Source organism: Peromyscus leucopus, chromosome 20, assembly GCF_004664715.2.
Source record: "Peromyscus leucopus breed LL Stock chromosome 20, UCI_PerLeu_2.1, whole genome shotgun sequence".
NCBI lineage: Eukaryota > Metazoa > Chordata > Mammalia > Rodentia > Cricetidae > Peromyscus > Peromyscus leucopus.
The window spans coordinates 13,518,475-13,532,771 of NC_051080.1; positions in this window are offsets into that span (position 1 = coordinate 13,518,475).

A 14,297-nucleotide genomic window follows, 5' to 3' on the forward strand; every position below is an offset into this window, starting at 1 on the left:
GAAATGGCCCACTTGTGCCCATCTCTGTGAGAGCAAAAACTGGATCCCCACCTTCAGGTGAAAAAGACAATCTAGATAAAATTTTGAATTTTTCGTTTGTGTTTGTTAGGGACTTACAGACATGTGCAAACTGCCTTGTATTTTATTATTCTTAAGAGTTTCTTATTACAATACAAAAATCAAAGTCCAGTCTCATCCAGAGAAAAGAGAGGCAGCTCCCGAGACACAAGCGTGTACCACATAATTCACAATCTCCATTTCAGGAATCTGATCTACTCTTCACAGCCCAGGTGGCACTGGAAAAGCTCGAGACTGGTAGGAATTAGCTGAAACCAGTGCTTCTCATTTCAACTGCGTTAATCAGTTACCTGGAGGGCCTGTTAAAGCTCAGATTTCCTGGCTTCCTTCCAGAATTCAATTTCCAAGAATCTGTCTATCTAGATACTGTACTTCCTAGACAATACAGGTGATGCCTGGACAGACTTCGCCTTGAGAATAACAGCTCTGAGGGGATTCTGTTCTGCACAGCGGTGAGATCCAGTCAGCAAGAGCAGTTTAAACCCGCTGAAATGCAGGCTTTTCCTCACAATGGTTGTTGGTTGGACCTCATTCCTACTCTATCTGAGAGGAAGTATTAACCACACTATGACTGGGAGAAGTTAGCTGCGCCTGTCTGCAGCCCCCACTGTTCCTGGAGGCCATGTGTGAGAGGAATGTGGCTTTCAAGTAGGGACTGTGATAGCAGCTTGAGAAGAGACACCACACCTGCATGTGATGGCCCACTGTGGGAGACAGTCAGCACCCTTGCTTAAGTGTGCTGGGCCCGGGGTTTCCTCTCTAGGTCCTTTAAGGCACCTCAATGTCATCAGTTGATGGAGGTTTAAAGGAACAATTTACAGAGAGGCAGTTTGCAGGGATTTGTGGAATAGTTCCAGCATCCGCTTTCTGGAAATACTGTGCTGAAAACTTATGGGCCAGGTTTCACTTAACTCTATTTCAGATAAATGGAAGGGTAAAGATTGTTTTCTCCCTCTCCGAGGGGTGATGCTTGAATTCTAGCATAGGCAGACAGTCATGAGAAATAAAAGTGCAAAGGAAAGAGAAGGAGAATGGAGATTCCAAAAAGTGTAAGGAAAGGTGGACTGGGTGGTGGCTTGGACTTCACATCCCCTGAGGAAGCCAAGAAAGCTTCTGCTATGTGGCACATTATTCTGTTGCTAACGGAGGGAAGGGAACTGATCTTTTATGTAGCCAAACTCATTAGAGGCTGTTGGAATGGCCCAGCTGGAGTGTTTCCTGGGCATAAAGTAGGTGCCAAGCTTGCAAATGGAGAGAAAGTTCATGATTGGAGAGAGAAAGGATTCTAAGGGGTCTCTTGGATGTGGGAGTACGTGGGTGATAGAGGATCCTGTGGCTCTGCCATGGATTAATTTGATGCTGGTCGTGTCCTGAGAGGAGAGAGGAAGAGGGAAAAGTCTGGAAGCCATCCTTGACACCATAACCTAATGCAGTGGCTCTCAATGTTCCTCACGCTGAAACCTTTTCATACAGTTCCGCATGTGCTGGTGACCCCCAACCCTAAAATTACTTTCACTGCTACTTCATAACTGATTTTGCTATTGTTAAACATGATAATGTAAAACTCTGTGTTTTGCAATGGTATTAGGCAATCCCTGTGAAACGGTCCTTGGACTCCTAAAGGAGTCGAAACCCACAGGTTGAAGACCACTGATTAGTGCTGTATGTGATCTTGTACTGTCTTATCCTTTCTCCATCTCCACTGCTACTCCAGGCCAACGTCCCTTGGCTTCTGGCCTTCTGTGGTTGGATTAGTTATTTTTCTGTTGCTTTGATAGAACTTAAATTACAAAAAGCAACTTAGAGAAGAAAAGGAGACATTTTGGATTACAACCCCAGAGGCATGCCATCATATGAGAAAGGCATGGCAGCAGTGAGTGTAATAGTCCACACAGGACAGTTGTTGGCAATCATGCTGACTAAGCCAATTGAGTTTTACATCCTTTTCATTGATGACCAGACCTAGAGCAGTCTTGTGCCTCTGAAAAGTCTGTTGGGGCCCAAGTTCAGGGATATGGAGTTTTTAAAGGCAAAAAAATCACAAAGACCATAATTTGCATTAGAGTTAGATGAGGATCGGAGTGATCTTGAAACATGTATTCCTCGCAGAGTATAGTAGTTATTTTAGACATAAAGTGCCAATTATTTTGAATAATACATAGTCAAGAGCATGGAAACCTCAAAAGTGTTGCCAAGGCAGGTGTGACCATGGGGAGAAGCAGGTAGAGGGCTGAGAACTGTCTATGCAAACACACAATGGAGTCAGAACAGGATGGTGTTACCTCAGTCATTTCAGCAAGAACTCATGAGGCTGAGTGGCTGGGAGCTAGGAAGCAGAGTGATCACATTTCATTTATGCAAAAAATCACCTTTTGTAACCTGAGATAACTGCATAACTTTAATCTTAAAAATAAAAAAAAGCAGTGGCAATCAAGAGAAAGAGAATCCCCCCCCCCGTCAGTTATGTAAGAAAATGTTCTCCAAAAATTTACAGTGTACTTAGACATTTTACTCATTTATAAAAACAAGTTGAATTCCTGTTCTCTGAAACCCTGACTTAGTAAGCATCTGCATTAAACCACAAGAACGTGTAACACTAATGATAAAACTACAACTTTCCAGATGATTCTGTTGAGCACCCAGGGTTGTTATCCATGGGCTCAGAAAATAAGTCACCAGTGTTGACTGCTCTCATGGTAACCATTCTCCAGCTGCTTTCCTGTGCTTTATGCTGACAGGTGGAATTGGGGGTGGGAGTGGGGGAACTCAACTCTTTCAACAGGAGAAAGACCAGGGCGGTAACAAAAATGAAACAACAACAACAACAAAAACCAAAGAGGAATTAAAAACACATTTTACACATTTGCCAACTTTGCCCCAATTTTAAATTTTTCAATCACATAGATTTTAGACACATAAATTAAAGCTCTCCATAAAATTCAACTGTGCAATGGTTTTAGCTCACACACACAAACTTTATCTTTGTGTAATGGGGTTGCTGATGCTCTTTCACCAAGGACTTTTCAATCTTTGTGTGTCGTTGTCCTGCAGCTCCTGGAGGCAAAGTTGTCAGGGACTGAAGCAATTTGCTCTATGGAATGAGAGATTAGAGAGGGAAAAAAAATCATGTTGGGAAATAGCGTGATCATTGGGACACCCTGAGTTTTTTAGTTTGTGGATTCTAGGAGGCTGGTGTTTTTTTTTTTTTTTTGTTTGTTTGTTTTTGTTTTTGATAAGCTGCAGAACATTCTTACCCATGGAGATTTGAATATTAAACATTCTCAGGAACACTTTCCGGCCATCCCACTAGAGGGCAGTGATGTTCCCTGTAAGGATGGTGACTGAAATTAGAAATTTCATTGTCCTGTTTTGGGACTTCAGTGGGTGTGCCTAGGGGTTAAATAGCAACTTTACAGCAGAGTGACCACTTGGAAATCAGCTCTTGTGCTTGGCTAATTTGAGTGGCAATTTGAACAGTGGGTTGACTTGACAGTTCATAATTCTTGATGTTTCTGTTCACCTCCCGCAAGAGGCAGAAAGATTTTTGCTTTGACAAGAAGGTACCTGTCCCGTGAAACCACCGAGGTAAGCTTCCCAGAGAATAACTTATGAAGAACTCAGAGTTTTAATGAGTTCTTGCTATTAATTTTACCTTAGGTTGTCACGAGAGGTTTGGCTGCAAGTAGAATGGACTTATGTTTCTGCTGTGAGTCTGGTTGGCATGGCTCTTAGTAAAACTGGAAGAAGTTGGGGGATATGGTGTTAGAGCAGTTGAGACCAGGACCGTGGCTCCCTGTCCCCTGTCCTTTACCGATGCTCTGCCACTAATTCTGTGGGATTTTGATTGTGTCACTTCGAACTCCCAAGCCAATGTCCTAAACTATTTGGACAACTTTCTCCTTTGTGCCTTTATACACAATTCTCAGGAAGGAACTAAGGAAGGCATGCCTCGGCCTTTTAGCTGGTAAGGGCTGTAGTGTATCTAAGAACAAGGCTCAGCTAGCTGTGCCAACCATCAGTCAAATATTTAGGATTTACTATATCTGAGAGAAAGAGGGAGCTCAAATGAGACCTGGGTTTACCTTATTCTATTTTTTTTTCTTTCTACAAAAAATGCTTAAACAACTTAGAGGATTTTTAGGAATAGCAGGATTCTGAAAACTCTGCATTCCAGGATATGTGGAAATTGCCTGTGCCCCATATCAGCCCCTAAAAGATACCTGTGGGGTAAAAACACAAACTCTGACCTGGAGGTTAGAGGAATCTGGGCCTTCTAAGACCTTAAGCAATTACTCCTCACAGACCCAACTCAAGTCTTCCAACTGGTAAAGACTTCAATCTCTCCACAACTGAATGAAAACATATGGCTTTGATAAGGTGGGTGGTGATGGTGTCAAGATCATGATGGGGAAATCTACAGAGACAACTGAACCAAGCTTGTATGAACTCATGAACTTTATATTGACAGCTGTGGAAACTGCATTGGACTGGACTAGCTCCTCTGCATATGGGAGACAGTTATGTAGCTTGGTCTGTTTGAGGGATCTCTGGCAGGGGGACCAGGCTCTATCCCTGGTAAATGATCTGGCTTTCTGGAGCTCATTACCTATGATGGGATGTCTTGCTGAGTCCTGATGAAGGAGGGAGGGGCTTGGTCCTGCCTCAACTGAATGTACCAGGCTTTGTTGACTCCCCATGGAAGCCTTACCCTTTTGGAGAAGGGGATAGGGGGGTTGGGGTGAGAAGCTGGGGGAGGAGGGATGAGAGGGGATCTGCGGTTGGAATGTAAAATGAATAAAAAAAATTTCTTAAATAAAAAAAAAAAGAAAAAATATGTGGCTTTGAGAGTGCTCAGGGGTGCACATGAGAACACACAGGCTACCATAGTCTGAGAACTAGACCTTGTAGTGAATGGGTAGCCAGCATGCTCAGAGCTACAGCCACAGCCACATTGTAGATTTCAAAAGTGACTAAAGTAAGCCTGAAATGATTTTGAGCCCCACATAGTATGGCTGGACTGTTAGAATTAAAAACAGGTATCTACTTAACCGATATAGACTTCTAAAGTACCAGGATTTACCCTTAGTAGGTCCAGCTCTTGAAAGAAAAATCTAGTCCTCCCTCAACCACACCTTCTTCCTCCCAGAGAAAGATGAAGATAACAAGACCCAAACATGACTGTGAATAAATAATTCTACAAACTTAGGTTAATAGGGAATTCTTAAACTCCCTCAGCAAACCCTGATCAGCTTCCATCGATAGGTGAGAGCTCTTTTACTAAGCTGGGGTGTCCATCAGGTCATGTATGCTATAGTGATCCTTCTTCACTCCCTGGAAAGCGAAGTCCTTCCTCCAGGGACCAGAACTCAGTTGACTGAACTGATAGCCCTAACCAGAGCCCCAGAATTCAGAGGAAAGCAAGGGGGTCACCATATATGCTGCCTCTAAATATGTCTTCTCAGTTCTCCATGCCCACACCTTCTTCCTGCTGCCAACTCCCCTATTCCATGTCGCCAAGAAACAGAATAGCTATTTTTACCCATGTTTCAACCCAGGAAAGTAGCGGTTGTTCATTGTAGAGGACCTCAAAGGGGAACGTATGAGGTGTCTGAAGTACACAGGAAGGATGACAGTGCCATCAAAGAGGCAGCTAATCAAATCATGACCATGGCTCCTCTACTGGGGTGACCCCAGTGCTCTTGTGAGGAAATAATAGAAGCACAGAGTAGATTATCATCTAACAATTGGGGTGGTTTAGAAGGAGTCTGGAAAATTTATTTGCCACAGATTGGTGAAAAGAATTTTCACACCCTCTATAAAGCGTTTCATTAGGTCAAAGCTAGAACTCAATAGCTTACAAAAAGACAATTTGGGGACCACACAGTGAGGGAAAATGAGGAATGATTTCCTTGCTTGCTCACCTGGAAACACAAAAGACCAGCTCCTACTCTGGGGAAGAATGACCAGTCGATTTCACCCATGTGTCACCAAACGAGGACAACCAATTACTCTCACTATGGGTGGAGCCCTTCACCAATTGATTGGAGGTCTTTCCATACAATATAGAAAAGGCCTCTGAGTGAATGGAATCACCCCAGGATTTGGACTGTGATGGAGTATTTATATTGCTAATGGACTTGACCTTCACAGACTCAGCAACAAAAGAGGTGCTACCTTTCCCGAGAATACAATTTCATCTCCGTTGTACCTGGAGTTCTCAGTCCTTTGAGAGGTAGAGTGAACTAATTATGAGTTCTTCAGGGAACATCCCTGGAAGCTGATTCAAGAGTCTGGTTTCTGGGACTTCTTATTCCATTTGTCCCTTGTCCAAATTAGAAATCCCCCTTAGGCCTCTGGTCTTGGGCCCTGTAAGATGCTGTAAGGAGCCTTTTCTCACCAATGACTTCTTAAATCTAAAGAAATTGAAAACTAAACCACATAACCTTTTGGGATAATTTCTGGTAGCCTCTTTGTCTTGTGCTTTCAAAGGACTCACGACTCTAACTCTAGAAAAGCATCCTCCTTGTGAACAACAAGGAAACCTAGTGTGTCTCTTCAAGAGACCAAGCAAACTACTGGTGGCACTTGAGTGCCATCAGAATGACACACTATTAGGGTTAATATTTATTTCCCTGTCCCTTGCCAACTTCTTTCTTGACTTTCCTGCTCTATTATCTGGGAACACCTTTCAGTCCCTGTGCTTCGCCCACATCTGGCCAAACTAGGTCACAACAGTAGGATTCCTTTTCCTGTTTGTCCTGACTTGTGGTTTAGCACCCTCTGAGTCTTCTGACCATGGGATGAAAGGGGCTTCTCTTTGCTTGATGACCTTTAGGTAACTATATCCTTTTCTGACAGAGCTCTAACACCAGGAAGAAATCAGCCATCTTTTGTCCTGGGAGAAGACAAATCACCCATTGCCTCTTACCCTACTCCCTCTTCTGTAACCATTTTGTGGTGGTTTAAATAAGAATGGTCTCCATAGGCTCACTTTTTTTTTTTGAATGCTTGGTCATTAGGGAGTGGTGCTACTTGATAGGGATTAGGAGGTATGGACTTGTTGGAGTAGCTGTGGCCTTATTGGAGGAAGTGTGTCACTGGGGGTGAGCGTTGGGGTTGAAAATGCTCAAGCCAGGCTCGGTGGCTCTCTATCTTCCTGCTGCCTGCTGATCCAGTTGTAGAACTCTCAGCCACCTCTCCAGCACCATGTCTGCCTGCATGCTGCCATGCTTCCCACCATGATGACAACCAACTAAACCTCTGAACTGTAAGCCAGCCCCAATGAAATGCTTTTCTTTATAGAGGTTGTCATGGTCATGGTGTTGCTTCACAGCAATAGAACATTAACTAAGACACATTTTAAAACAGATAATCCTTGCCAAGAAGACAGTATCTTTTATTGGAACCTCTCCTCTCCCACATCTGGTCTAGGGGGATGTTATATTACCTTCTAATAAATGGCTGGTTGCAATATTTTTCTTTTGAGTTCACAGGCATCATTCCTCATCATCTATGGGATAGAACCCTAGGGGTCACAGACCAGCACTAAGTAATGGACCTGTCAATCACTTGGAGAATAAAATTATCTGTTCTAGAAATGCCAAGAAGCCTGAAATATCTGAAGACATGTGTAGTGTGACTCCTAACTGGTCTTAATAATAAAAACCTGGAGCCAATCGGGGTAAATGCTGAATGATCAGACAGCTACCTCTTACCTTGCCAACTCCTCAGCCTGAAAAAGGCCAAGCTCCTGTCTCCACTGACTTATCACTTCTTGTTTCCTCCTCCCAAGTGCTGGGATTAAAGGTGTGTGACTCCCAAGTACTGGGATCAAAGATATGCGTCACCACTACCTGGCCTCTATGGCTAACTAGTGGCTTAGCTCCACACTCTGATCTCCAGACAAGCTTTATTTGTTAGAGCACAAAAAAAAAAAAATATCATCACAGACATGCTAGGAAGATGTGGGGAACAGCTGTCTCTTCAATGAGAACTGTGCTATTTGTACACAGCCCAGAAGCCCTCCCTTAAGACAGTTGCTTACAGACCCTTGCTACTTAGCCTGCCCACGGGAGGTATAGTTTCTTTGCCCCCGTTCTATCTCTCTTTTATTGATATTTGCCAAAATTCCAAGCCTGTTTGCATAGCACTCAGCGTTTTCTCTCTCTCTCTGAAGTTGCCCCCATGCAGCTACTCACAGACTTCCGCCGCTTAGCTGCCTACTTTCTTGTCGTCTGATATTGAATGTAAACCTTTTTTTTTCTTCCTCTTATCCATCTCCCTCCTCCTGTCAGCTTCCAGGATCTCCAGCTTATCTGCCCTGTTGTTTTTCTCTCAAATTCTGATCTCATTGTCTTCGAGTTTCCCTTTGCCTCTGTTTTAAACAGGTTTTATCTCTACCAAACCTGCAAAAAGCATCCTTTGTTCCTTGCTGACACTACAACAGGGACACCTGCATGCCATATTTATTGCTGTACTGTTTAATAGCTAAGAAACAGAATAATCCTGGATGTCCATCAGCATATGCACAGCGGAGTCTCATTCAGCTGTAAAGAAAAATAAAAGTATGGCATTTGCCCGAAAATAAGTGTAAGAAAGTGGACATCATCAAGCCAGCCTTAGGAAGATAAAAACAATGTATATAGATTCTAATCCTAAATTTTAATATGTGTGTGTGCTCATCTATCAATGTGTCTGCATATACATGTAAACTAAAGTTCCCAGAAGGAAATCAGACTGACATTAAACATTCTGTGAAAGCTGACTGAATAGAGCTTCAGTGAGTATGTAGATTTTGAAATGCCACATAGCTGGGCACAAGTATCTTGAGACATCTTTCACCGTGTAAATAGCCATTTATTTCCCACCTCTGTGTATGACAGCATCATGCGAGCCCTTTGAGAATGTATAAACAGGTCCCCTGGTTTCCACTAACCCCAAAGCTAAGCATGTTATCAGGATAACATCTGACTCTTACAGCAGAGATTTTTCCCATAGTGCTGAAGCCCATCTGCATGATGTTTCCACCAGGGTAGATGAAAAGTATGTTGTTTTGTGAATTCTTTGTTCTATTTTTATAAAAAATTTATGAAACCATTACTGCATTGGAATGTGGCTTTTGGGGTCATTTAAATCTGTCCTTATGAGGGCCGTGGTCACTCATATTTGGTTACATACTAAACTATTTTGTATCCCTTTTGAGGTGAGAGCTATGATTTTTACATCATCATTTTTGTGTGTGCCGGACATGAAAGTAAAACCCAGGCCATGAGAAGGTAATAGTTTCTTGCTGAAAGACTACACTTCCCAGCTTCCCTTGTGGACTATGGAAGTCATTTTCTGGCCCTATAAGGGTCCTCATCCAATCTTCCGCTGTTGGCATTTTGGTCATCCTCACATGTGGGTGACAAGATGCTCCCTTGTGGATAAACACGATCCAGCTTAAGGTTAGACCAAGCCTCTTTCTTTCTGGCTTCTGTCTATCTACAGCTGCTTCTTTAATAATCTAACAGAAGTGAAGAAGAGATCTTATTGGAGATGGAGAAGGAAGAAAAAAAATAAAGATAAAATGAAAACAAAAAGTCGAGTAAGTGTGAAAATGATATAAGAAAGGCATTTACTTCGTATGCTAACTTAAATAATAAAATTAAAAACAGCACCATTATTTCACTTGCCTGTTAACCCTCCTGATGGGGTTTCACTTTATTTGTAGTAACACCGAGTTCCTCCTAGTGGTCACATGGGCCTTCGTGAGCCTTACTCAATCACTTCTTTTTACTCAGTTTTTCTTTCTTACACTCCTTTGTTGTAGGCACAATAGTATTCTTGATATGACTCTGGCCTGCCCTATACTACCTCAGAGCTTTCAAACTTACTGACCTCTCTCTACCCACAGCAATCTTCCCATAGAAATAAATCCACATGCTTCATTCCAGTAATTATTTTTTCTTTAATTTTTTTTTCATTTTGCATACCAAACACTGTTCCCCCCTCCCTCCCCTTCTTCAGTTCCTCCATACCTCTGCCCCCATTCCCACCCTCCATTCACTCCTCATAGGGGGTAAGGCCTCCCTTGGGTAGTCAACACTGGCTGGCATACTAAACCAGGGCAGGACTAAGCCCCTCTCCACTGCATCAAGGCTGAGTAAAGCATTCCACCACAGGGAATGGGCTCTAAAAGGCCAGTTCATATACCCAGGATAGGTCCTGGTCCCATTGCCAGGGGCCTCACAAAAAGATCAAGCCACACAACTGTCACCCACATTCAGAGGGCCTAGTTTGGTCCCATGCAGGCTCCCCAGCTGTCAGTCCAGAGTCTGTAAGCTTCCACTAGGAGTTCGGGTCAAGCTGTTTCTGTGTTTTTTTCCCATCACAATCTTGACTCCCTTTGCTCCTCTAGTCCCTTCTCCCTCTCTTCAATTGAACTCCAGGAGCTTGGCCAAGTGCTTGGGAAATCCCCCAGGAACCCCCAAGGATGTCCCCAGCTAAGACTCCTACAATGGTGGACAGGGTGCCTGGCTTAGCTTTCCTCTGTACTCAGATTGACGACTACCCTAACTGCCATCGCAGATGACCATCCAGTGATTGACGGAAGCAGATGCAGAGACCCACAGCCTAATGCTTTTTTAGCATTTTAAACTGATGCCCACTATCACGGTTTCTGGCTGCCTTACCTCAAATTCCAACCCCAAACTGCAGAAATGCCTTTTAATTACTATTTTGTTTTTTTCTTCTTCTTAGAAAGTATCTGATCTTAGAGATCTACACTTTTTTGAAGGGTTAACTTGACTTCTATCTTCTATCTGTGTGTTTGTGTTGTGCTGACTGCTTATTGACAGTTCTAGACAACAAACCCACTGCATCTCTCAAAAGAAAGGGTTGAGAAACAAAACAAAACAATGCCCTGCTTTCTGAGGCATAGAAGTGGCACAGGTAGAAATTCAGTCTCGGGCAGATAATCAGCACGCTTGTGTTTTCCCCAAAGACAGACACTAAATAAAAGGTAGAAACCAGACTCCGACTCTGGAGCTTCCCGCTGTCTTGTAAAACGAACCCCGTAGGGTGGGAGAAAAGGCAGGCAGGTTCCCAGGGAGCAGGTGGATTTTGCTCTTTCCTTAAAAAGAACCGGCATTGTTACCCCCCAGATGCGCAGAAGTTGAAGGACGGTTTATTTTCATCAGCACCATTTTCTGTTTCTGACTGATAGTTCTCACAATCACGAGAAGCCAGCAGGGGATCCCTCAAGAAATCAGCACTCAGACACCACAGCTCCCGCCTGCCCGCCCTCCACCTCAGGGCATGCTGGGTGGCTTTAAGCCCATTTGCTTTTTTTTTTTTTTTTTTAAATATATATGAAAGTATTTATAATATCCATTAAAAGTGAAAATTAAAAAGGAATACAATGAGGTACCAGAATATAGAATATATTAGAATATAATATAGAATATAAAAACACTGGTCTAGAAGTTAAAAACAATGATGGCACCAGCTTCTGCTGAGAAGGAACAGCAGGAATGTTCATATACTGTGGGTAAATTTTTAAAAAGAACTTAGGAACCTATAAAACCATGTAACATTTCCTAAAAGTGTAAAAAAAGTGCTTATTATAAAACACTGTAGCCAAGTTATTTAGAATTCACAGTTATTTTAAAAATTAGCAACCCACATATAACTTTATAAAAGCAACTGTAGCTGAAGTTCAAAGGTTTGTTCTTTATCTTCTCTGCCCATGTGCTTTTTCTTTCCTCCTGTCAACTGTTTGCAAGTTTAATATCTCATTCCGTTCCTTGCAAGGTGGATAGTACTAAACACCCAGCCACGTCTACCTGGATAATCTAATGTATTTTAGATGACAAATCATATAATTTCTGTTTTTATCCTTTGATGGTTTCCATGTCAAGCCAGAAAATGATTGTCTCTATTTTTCCACACTTGTTCACTGATAATGATCACTTTAGATCAAGCATAAAACAGAGCAGTTCACTGGTCTGTGTTGTGAATGATGATGCTTGGGCTTCAGTGATCACAAATTTTATTCCAATGTGTGACTGCCCATGTCTGATGTTATATTTCTTTTACTTTTCCTCCGTAACTGATTCACTTTAAGTGGTGAGCTTCCTTCTATTCCTTGTTTGCTTCTCTGGCAGGCAGGTGTCCTGTCCACCGCGTGAGGTGAAAATATCGGCCTTAGGTTTGTGCTGCTCTATAATCCACTTGAACTCCATTAGTCCTGAAAAATAACTCACTATTTCAGAAGCCATGCCAAATTCTTACATATTTGGGGATATATTGAGTTCAATTCTAGAAAATAATAAAAATGATACCATTCAACAATATAAATAAAATTGAATCTGCGACTAGAGAATGTTTGGATTTTGTTGATTTCTTCTGTTTGTGTTTGTGTTAGGTAGGGTGTCGAAAAGAAACAGAACTATCAGAATATGTATCTATGCCCATGTGCATACATCTGAACATCCATACATATCTGTACACCCATATTTACACATATACATTATAAAGAATTGACTCACAAAAGCTGACAATTCCCAGAAACTTTAATTCAGCACATTGGAGAGCGGCATGAAGTTTAACAGTTTTGAGATCCAAGAAGAATTAATATTTCAGCTTGCCTCCAAGGCAGGAAAAGACCAATGTCCCATGGGGAGTCCATCAAAATGAGTTCTGTATTATTCATGGAAAGATGAGTCTTGTCCTCTTCAGGCCCTTAACTGTTTGGATGGCCACCCACATTTGCAAGGGCAATTGAGTTTGTTGATCCTATCTGGATGTTTCTGTTACCCAAAATCACTAACAGAAACATCAAGAATAGATAGGTCTCAATAGACTCAGTATAAGTAGAAAATATATAAGACAAAGTGAATTTCATATATAAAGCCTATATGGCTAAGCAGTAAATGGAACTGAATTTGTTTACCCCTGGTGATCATGTGACAGCAGTTGTCCCCCCACTGCCCCATACCATAAGAGAACAGCAAAATGACAATGGCTATCACAGGAATAGATCAAAATTCTGTAAATCCCAAAACTGATAAATTATTGTAAATTGAACTGTATCTTTTGGATTAAGTGGGCACTCCAAGGCCTAATGAAGTTGATTCATAAAGTTAACTATCACTGATATAATCCCAATTGTAGAAAATAATACTACAACCTATATTGCTTTATATTTGAACCTTGGCTTTTGGACTACCTTTTACTCAGTTTTTGCTCTTCTTGGTGTTTCTAGGTGCTCTTTTCTCTTTCACTCTGCTGTTGTTACATGCTCAATTCCACTCATGACCAGTCTCTTGTTGTAGTCTCTGAAAGTCTCCTTTTCTCTGAAGTCCTCTCTCACTACCTGCAAATCTTTTCCAAAACAGACTGAGTGCACACACAGTCTCTGAAAATCCCAACACTTTCCTCCCATGGCCTTCTATTGACTCCTTTGCTCTCATTCTCTCCATTATTCTCTTACTTGGCTGGAACAAATCCTTGAGAAACTTTTCAAGAAAAGCAGGGTGGGGGGAGGTAAAAAGCAAATATCTTAGTGGATTGACCTCAAACAATGAAACTGTGAAAAGACAACAAGGGAGAACCAGTCAGAACACTAATGTGGGCAAGGATTGAACAATATTTGACCCCCAAAGTGCAGCAACAGAACCAAAACCTGACAAATGACAGATATTAGATTCAAAAGTCTCCTTATAACCAAAGGAAAGATCAACAGTGCTATGAGACAGCCTACGGAATGGGAGAAAATATTTGCAAACTAGTTCTGGTGGTTTGAAAGAAAATGGCTCCCAAAGGGAGTGGCACTATTAGGAGGTGTGGCCTCATTGGAGTAGGTGTAGTCTTGTTGGAGGAAGTGTGTCACATGGAGGTGGGCTTTGAGGTCTCAAATATGTTCAAGATATCTCCCAATGTCTCAGTCACTTCCTGTTGCCTGCCTGAATTCAGCTCCAGCATCATGTCTGCCTGCACACCATCATGTCCCACCATAATGATAATGGACTAAACCTCTGAACCTGTAAGCCACCCCAATTAAATATTTTCCTTTACAAGAGTTACTGTGGTCATGGTGTCTGTTCACAGCAATAGAAACCCTGAGACACTAGTTGTTGTTAGGTCACAAAGATATAGGCCCTTTTAGCCTTCTGTTGATGATGGGGGAGGGGCCCTAGCTTCCTCAAGACTGAAATTGGGATGCTGTGGGGGCCTAG